Source organism: Podarcis filfolensis (assembly GCF_964270895.1).
Source record: "Podarcis filfolensis genome assembly, chromosome: 12".
Classification (NCBI taxonomy): Eukaryota; Metazoa; Chordata; class Lepidosauria; order Squamata; family Lacertidae; genus Podarcis; species Podarcis filfolensis.
The window spans coordinates 53,064,446-53,073,276 of NC_139614.1; positions in this window are offsets into that span (position 1 = coordinate 53,064,446).

The window sequence follows — 8,831 nt, forward strand, 5'->3', positions numbered from 1 at the left end:
GCCGCTAGATGCTTTGGACTACAACTCCCATCAACCCCCGCCAGCAATGTTCAGGGATGATGGGAATTGTAGTCCCGTAATACCTGGAGGAGTTCCACAGCCCTGGTGCAACCATTGAGATGGTTGAGCATCTTCCACAGGCGTCATACATTGGTTGGCTGTGGATTGGCCCTAGAGCAGCCTTTCTCAACCTTGGGTGCCTAGATGTTGGACCACAACGCCCATCATCCCTAGCTAGAAGGACCAGTAATCAGGGATGATGGAAGTTCTCCAAGGAGTTCTAGGTTCTTCTCATTTAATCACTACCCCAACAACCCTTTGAGGTGGGTTGGGCTGAGAGAAGTGACTGCCCCAATGTCACTCGGTGAGCTTAGGAAAAATTCACCGCGTGGTATCCTGGGGAGCTACTGCCAGTCAGTGTAGAGAAACACTGAGCTAGATGACCCAATGGTCTGGCTCAGTATGAGGCAGCTTCCTATGATTTCTATCCCATGACTATATACTTGAACCCTGGTCTCCTAGGTCCTAGGTAAAGGTAAAGGGACCCCTGACCATTAGGTCCAGTCGTGGACGACTCTGGGGTTGTGGCGCTCATCTCGCTTTATTGGCCGAGGGAGCCGGCGTACAGTTTCTGGGTCATGTGGCCAGCATGACTAAGCCGCTTCTGGAGAACCAGAGCAGCACACGGAAACGCTGTTTACCTTCCCGCTGGAGCGGTACCTATTTACCAACTTGCACTTTGACGTGCTTTCGAACTGCTAGGTTGGCTGGAGCTAGGACTGAGCAACGGGAGCTCACCCCGTCGAGGGGATTCGAACCGCCGACCTTCGGATTGGCAAGTCCTAGGCTCTGTGGTTTAACCCACAGTGCCACCCGCGTCCCTTCTCCTAGGTCCTAGTCCAACACTAATCAGGACACAGCCACGGCTCTCATGCTCTCATGCTTTCACTTCTCTGCAGTGGTGGTGTTACCTGACTTTCCGTAGGCTGGAGAATAAATGACTAAAGCAGGGAGCCCCCTGCAATTGCAGAGGCTCCCTGTGTCTTTTAGAAACTCACACCTTCTAAAATGCATCTTCACGAGTATGAAAAGGTCCCCGTTTTGGACAGCTCCCTCCCCTCAAATCATAGAGGGTGGTGAGAGTGATTGCGGTGAAGGCCGTAATCCAGGCATAGGCAAACTCCAGCCCTCCAGATGTTTGGGACTACAATTCCCATCATCCCTGACCACTGGTCCTGTTAGCTAGGGAAGATGGGAATTGTAGTCCCAAACATCTGGAGGGCTAGAGTTTGCCTATGCCTGCTGTAATCTTTCCCGTATCTTTAGACCACAGCTCCTGTGGTTTAGACCACAGCGCCACCCACGTCTCTTGGCAGCTCTCACTGTAGCCAAAATTGAGCTATGGACCATTGGTCTGAAGTGACCTTTGCTCCCAGATGGGGCTATTCTGGAGGACAGCAGCTTGCCACATCTGGATCGAAAGCTCCCAACAGTTCGGTTGGTTTGCCTCCTGACAGAGAAAGCCGCTACCCAAGATCCTTTTCGACTGGAGATGCTAAGATTCAAACCTGGAAGCTTTGAGATGCGAGACAAATCCTCTACGATGGGCCCTTCTAATGGCATCAAATGTTGTAAAGGTAAAGGTAAAGAGACCCCTGACCTTCCCGCTGGAGCAGTACCTATTTATCTACTTGCACTTTGATGTGCTTTCAAACTGCTAGGTTGGCAGGAGCAGGGACCGAACAACGGGAGTTCACCCCGTCGTGGGGATTCGAACCGCCGACCTTCTGATTGGCAAGTCCTAGGCTCTGTGGTTTAACCCACAGCGCCTCCCGCGTCCCATCAAAGGTTGTAGCTGCAGACATCTCCCTGTTTTGACAACCCCCGTTAATTGGTGTGCATACTTTCTGCAAAAAAAAGAGAAAAAGCTCTTGGACCCAAACAAGGAGGCATTGATGGGGCTGCCATCTTTCCACCGGCTTTGCGACCACCGTGGGGAAGGCAAATTCAACTTGGGCGTACCTGTCATATGTCAGTCGACGTTATGCCCAACTTCTCGCTGGCATGGAGCAAAGGGAGATGGAGTTTCTTCCCTTCGCTCTCTCCCCCCCCACCTCACCCTTCCCTCTTTGGCGGGGTTGTTTACGCTCCACACGGCGGGTGGGTCTGCATTGCTTGGGGCTCCCTCCCTGCTCCCAGCGATGCCACCCAGCTCCACTAAACGTTATCCTTTTTTCCAGCCCCTCTCTCAAAAAGGCTCGGGGGGGGGGGGGAGGTGTACTCTGCGAGGTAGCGCAGGGTAATAAAAGCAGCTGTCGCCTCAGCGCTGGGCAAACAAGTTATGTCACACTGTTTAGTAAACCCGTTTCCCCTTCGCACTGTGGAAAGAACCTGTCCTTTTTTTCTAAACTCCTGGAAAGTATAACGTCTGCCGTTCCCTCCTTGCCCCCTCCCTCCGCTTGCCCCTTCCACATTTCAACATGTTAGGCTTATTCCATTTGTTGGGAAGGATCCAACTTTGATTTTGATTTGGTTTTCCTTGCAGGTTTCGATTGTCACTCAAGATCCCCATCTCTGCCACACCCTGCCAGCCCCTTCTTAATTCTCCAGATAAATCTGAGGGGAGCAGTTAGTGTGGGTTTTATTTTCATTGGCGACTGTTGAGACTGGGACCGCTCGCTCTTTTCCGTATAGAGAAGAAGATCTATTAATCAATACTACACAGCTGACACTTCAAACGGTGGCCGGCTGGGGGGTGGGTGGGTGGGATACAACTTGATTAATCAATGCAGGAAATCGTAGCCCGCAAAGAATGCGTAATGGGACTTGGCTTCAAAGGACAGCTTTGGGCCAGGATTTCAAGCCTTGTGAAGATCCCGCCTGTCCGTGTGTCAGAACAGAGCCAGCCCGGCCATTAGGGAACTGGGGCGCAGTCTTCAGCACAAGTTACTTAAACCCCGTTGACATCAATGGGAATAGAATAGAATAGACTTTATTTGCATAGCCAACAGGCCATAGCATCAAAGGACAGGCAAAAACAAAAATACATTACGGAGATAGTTATCATAAAATAATCTCAGTACTTAAAACTTGGCAGAGGTAATGATAATAATAATAAGATCCTAGGTGAGGAATCCAGGTGACGACACTGATGTCATTCAGATAGCAGCTCTCAGTCTCATTGCTCTCTCGATAAATTTGGCAACCTTCTCTGTTGTCGAGCTGTTCTGGTCGGCTAGGAGTGAGAACAATTTGGCTTCACAAGAGCGGCCCGGGATGGCAGATAGTAGCGGCGTGATGGTCTCGTCCCTGAGATCTTTATATAGGGAGCAGGACAAGAGAACGTGTGACACAGTCTCTACGTAACCAGCTCCACAGGGGCAGAGCCGGTTCTCGAATGAAATTTTTTGATATCTACCTTCAAGAACAGCTGATGGTAACATATTTAGTCTGGCCAGTGTAAAGGCCCGCCTAAGTTTTGGAATGGTTAAGGTAGACAAATAAGGTGCCCGAGAATCAAAGTGGGAGGGGGCAGATAAGCGTACCAAGCACTAAATTTCTTAATATAGGCCAGATTATTCTGTTGCTCAATATCCTTCATGCGCTGGTCAATAACGGTTTTTGCCTTGGGTAGACCCATTTTCAGGAGATGCTGTGCTTGGAGGCCACATGTAAGTAGTTTTTGATGCACTACTTTGGACCACCGACTTCTATGAGCATCTCGTGCTACTAGAGGTAGTAGTCCAGATGGGTTTAAGTTTAAGCGAAGCCAATAGTTGAATGTTCTTAGCCAGGTCCGGGTTTTGACGGAGAGGAGGCCAGTCTCCAGCTGTAGGGCCGCATTTGGTACGCATGGTGGAACGGCTAGAATCTGTCTTAAAAATTTAGACTGGACCGTTTCAAGTGTGCGGCAATGATGGGATTTAAGGAGCCTAAATGCAGGTGGGATTTGCAGCTGTGATTCCAAATATAAAAGGTTCTTAGGCCAGGCACTTGCAAGGTCTCCAAGCGGTGACCTGGGAACAGGAACGGAAGCGTGCCACCATGTGGCTCTGGTCAAATGAGGGAACAGCATGAGACGGGTGGCCACACCAGTTGAGGGAATGGTTGTGGTTCTGTGGAAGAGAGGCTGGTTTGAATGGTCCCCAATTCTTACCCTGCATCTGTAGTTATGACCCATAAAGGTGTTCCAAACACCGGAGAGCCACTGTTGGTCAGTGTGGACAATGCTGAGGTAACTAGACTCGTGGTTGGAGTCGATATAAGGCAGCTTTGTAGGTTCCTATATTCCTTCCCACACCATTCTGAATTTAAGAGATGTACTGTTTCAGTTTTGGGGTATGGCAATAAGGGAGCGCAAAACTTTGTCTGAAGACTCAGAATTGGCCTTTTGTATTCTATTGAGAGCCAGTGTGGTGTAGTGGTTAAGAGTGATAGACTAGTAATCTGGGGAACTGGGTTCGCGTCTCCGCTCCTCCAGATGCAGCTGCTGGGTGACCTTGGGCTAGTCACACTTCTTTGAAGTCTCTCAGCCCCACTCACCTCACAGAGTGTTTGTTGTGGGGGAGGAAGGGAACTTTGAGACTCCTTCGGGTAGTGATAAAGCGGGATATCAAATCCAAACTCTTCTTCTTCTTCTATTGATGTTGTTGGCATATGTCTGTATCAGGAGACACTCCCCCTCTCTAGCAAACTTACAAGAAAACTCTGCACTTCAGCTCCTATCATATGCCTATCTAGCAAGCATGCATTGTTGGTTTGACTGCACTGTAAACATCCGACACTCCAGGAAGGGTTGGGAATGTTCCCTGCCTGAAACCCTGAAGAATCACTGCCATATTGTATAGACAATATAGAGCTAGATGAATGGTGGTCTGAGTGAGTGTAAGGCAACTTCTTAAGTTCCTATGATGTTTATACACCCCGATCGCCAAGTGACAAGACACACCAGGGGTTCCAACACTTACCCAAGGCTCAGTTTCCTTTGAATGGAAGTCAACGTGGTATCTTTAGGATATATGGTTGTATTTAAACACCCACCCACCCACACCCTGATCATAGGATGGAGGATCTCTGAGCATTAATACCCCAGCAGATTTTGCTTCACCTTTCGGTTTCCAGGGAAGCCCCAAGTCACAGGTTGGGTTCCACCACAGAGCAGACATGTCTCAGTATCTCCAGCTTCCAGCATCAGCCCAGAGAGGACTCTGAGAGACACTCCCACTGTGCCCTGTCAGGGGGAGGGCGAAGCCATACATACAATCTCCTCACCTGGCTGGGCAAGTTCCTCTTTGCTCTTTCGCCTCATTCTAGCAATGCAGAACATCTGCATGTCTGAGCTCCATAGCTCAGACACCACTTTAAGCTAAAGGATATCTCTGTAAGTAGCTTACCATTTTAATCCTGCCTAAACAAAGCTGCTGCTATCTGTTATTCTTCAGCAAGTGTTCCGAGTAAATGTTATGGTTACCTTTTACAAGACCGTTTGTATGATTATTGTTTTAAGGGGGAGAAAAGGGCGAAATGTCATGAGAACCCAGTCTGTCCTAAAGCATCCTGAATTACTTAAACCGAAAGTCTTAATCTAGCCTATCTAAACTTCCCCTTTTAAGCTGCAAAGGGATACACTCTGCTGCTCGCAAACATGAGGGAGGGAGGATAATATCTAATAAATACATCCTCTTTTTTCTTTAAGAGAGGAGATATTTATTAGATTTTAGAAAGAAAAAGAGAAAGAAGGTTCTTTTTAATTTATAGGGTGGTCTTGTAGTAAGGTTAAAACTTACTGGGAAATGATATATAATGAATTGGAAAGGATGTTTGAAATGTTTGTAAAAAAACAAAACAAAACCCAGAAGCTTTTCTTTTGGGAATTATAGGGACAGAACTATGTAAATTGTATAGCAATGTATTTATGTATGCTACTACAGCAGCAAGAATGTTACTTGCCCCAAAATGGAAAAAAGCAGAAGTCCCAGCAAAGGAAAAATGGATACAAAAACTGATGGAATATGCAGAAATGGCGAAACTTACTGGAAGAATAAGAAATCAAGATAATAAACTTTTTATAAAAGAATGGAAAACATTGGCAGGATTATTGTAATAACCTGTAGTTTCATAGCAGTATATCCAGTATTTGAATTAGATAATTAAATGAGCAAATTAAGTGAATTTGGGTAGGCAGAAGATAAAAAGGGACACCTGACCATTAGGTCCAGTCACGGATGACTCTGGGGTTGCGGCGCTTATCTCGCTTTACTAGCCGAGGGAGCCGGCGTACAGCTTCCGGGTCATGTGGCCAGCATGACTAAGCTGCTTCTGGCGAACCAGAGTAGTGCACGGAAACGCCATTTACCTTCCCGCTGGAGTGGTACCTATTTCTCTACTTGCACTGGCGTGCTTTTGAACTGCTAGGTTGGCAGGAGCAGCGACCGAGCAACGGGAACTCACCCTGTTGCGGGGATTCAAACCGCCGACCTTCTGATTGGCAAGTCCTAGGCTCTGTGGTTTAACCCACAGCGCCACCTGCGTCCCAGGCAGAAGATAGTGAAAATAAATTTAAGGAACCTCAGAAAGAGGGGGAGGAAGTCAAGCTTTGAAATGTTAAAATGATTGTAAAATTAATGAAATGTATAAACCTGAAAAGTATAAAAATATAAAAATATCCTCCCTTACCATCTATACACAACCCAAATGGAGAGGCCGGGGATTGAACCTAGGACCTGCTGCATGCAAACGAGATGCCCTACCACCGAGCTACGCCCCTCTCTGTTTATGTGAGAAGAAGAAGAAGAGTTTGGGAGTCTCAAAGCGGCTCACAATCTCCTTTCCCTTCCTCCCCCACAACAAACACTCTCTGAGGTGAGTGAGGCTGAGAGACTTCAGAGAAGTGTGACTAGCCCAAGGTTACCCAGTAGCTGCATGGGGAGGAGCAGGGAATCGAACCCGGTTCACCAGATTACGAGTCCACTGCTCTTAACCACTACACACATCCCCCCGGCGCAGCTTCTTCTGATTCTCCGCTTGCGTTTTCCTCCACAAGGGCTACCTCTTGCGTCCACACATTTCTCCCTTCTTAGCCTTGAATCATCTCTGGATCCTCAGCCAGCATCCACCAGGGAGCCAAGTCCCCACTCCGCTCTTTGCCACGCCCAGACTCCTCCTTCCTGTTTCGTTTGAAAACTCCTCTGTAGCTAAGATTTCTCTTGGCGCCGCTTCAGGAAGTCAACGTCTTCTTTGGAAACAACAACTCAGAGGGGAAACCAGGTGATGCAAAGCTCCCCATGAATAAAGCAGCCACGGTGGCCTCTGGAGAAACGCAACCCGGTTTCAGACGTCCCGTCGAAATCCAGAGACTGAGCCTCAGCCGGATCTCTTCCTTCTGCTTCCCTACTTACTCCGATCCACTTTCTCTCGCCCTCGGCCTTGCAGCCTGTGTGCTTTGGATCCGGTAGCATCTCTCGCTCTTCTGGGCGACGGGAGACGGGGACATATATTCGCCGCACGTGTTAAAAAGAGCAGATAAACTCCGGGAAGCCGCCCGCTTCCAAAAGTGAGTCATCCCGAGAACCGATCTGGACAAACAGCTGTGCTAACATTGACTAAGTTGCTTATTAAAAATATTGGCAGACGAAGAAGAATCGCTCACTATTTGATCATCCCCCCTTCTCTGTCTTTCTTTTCTTTTTTTGAAATTAGCAAAACAATCCGGGGAGATTTCAGAATAATATTTTTGGGTCAAGATAAGGCCTGTTGTTCTTCGCTGAAAGACCGCCCGCCTTTCCTCTCTCTGAGAAGTGCTTAGGGCAGAGGAAACTGATCTTTGCCAGCCGTCGCACCCTTCCCAAAGGATGGCAACTTAATCTGCTCCCTCCTGTATCCCTCCCTCAGTTTTCATAGAGCTGGAACAGGCCAGAGACCTGTTGTTGCAAAACTCAGTGAAGGGAAGTGAGCCTGATTTGCTACTTGTCTATTAATAGTGGATTAATTAAAAGGAGGCAGGTCTGCTTGATGTCTGTGCTAGGAAACGTCGGGGCTGGCGACCAGATGCGGCCCCCCCAGGGCTTTCTGTCTGGCCCTCGCATCTCTTCTCAAGTCATATCCCATGCTGGCAGTTAGGGTTGCCACAAAAGGTTGGGCAAAATACAGGACAGGTCAGGGGTGGGAATTGGGGGCACACACACTTTCACGACACCAAATCCTCCCTCCCCTTTGTGGAGGGGGGTTCCCCACAGTAAGCCTCCCACCTCCCTTACCACCTTACCAGCCCTGTTCTTCCCCTCAACTCACGTCTTCTTCTTCTTTGGCGATCTCTCGTAGCCAAGTAAGATTGTCTTCCATAAACACAGTTTCAACAGTGAGTCCGTAAGTGACTGTGGAGGCCAATTCTGGATCCGCATGTCCTTCCACAGTGGGGACATTGGTTTCCGGGTGGGAGTTGATCACGGTGAGGATTTGTCAAGCGTGCCTTCCTCTTAGCACGTTTCTCCCTTGAGTCCTGAGTTCAAAGCCCATGACTCACGTAGATGAGCAGGCGTCAGGGTAGATGGCTGGTTCCCACAGGCGCAATGAGCTGCAGCTTCAGCCTCTTGCCCATGCTGACGCCAGAAGAGACTCAAGCGTGGAGGGTGAGGCAAGAGGAAGGAGGAGAAATAACGTTGGGGTCATGGAGGGGGCAAAGCAGCGGTGGCCCTGCACCATGCTAGACCTGCGGTGGTGGCTGAGCACCAGTGAAAGGGAAGGAAGGAGGGGAACGAGGAAGGGAGAGGAGGTTGCTCCTTCCGCCTTTGCTCTATTGTTGCTCATGCCAGCCTGGGCTCCTTGTCAGCCAC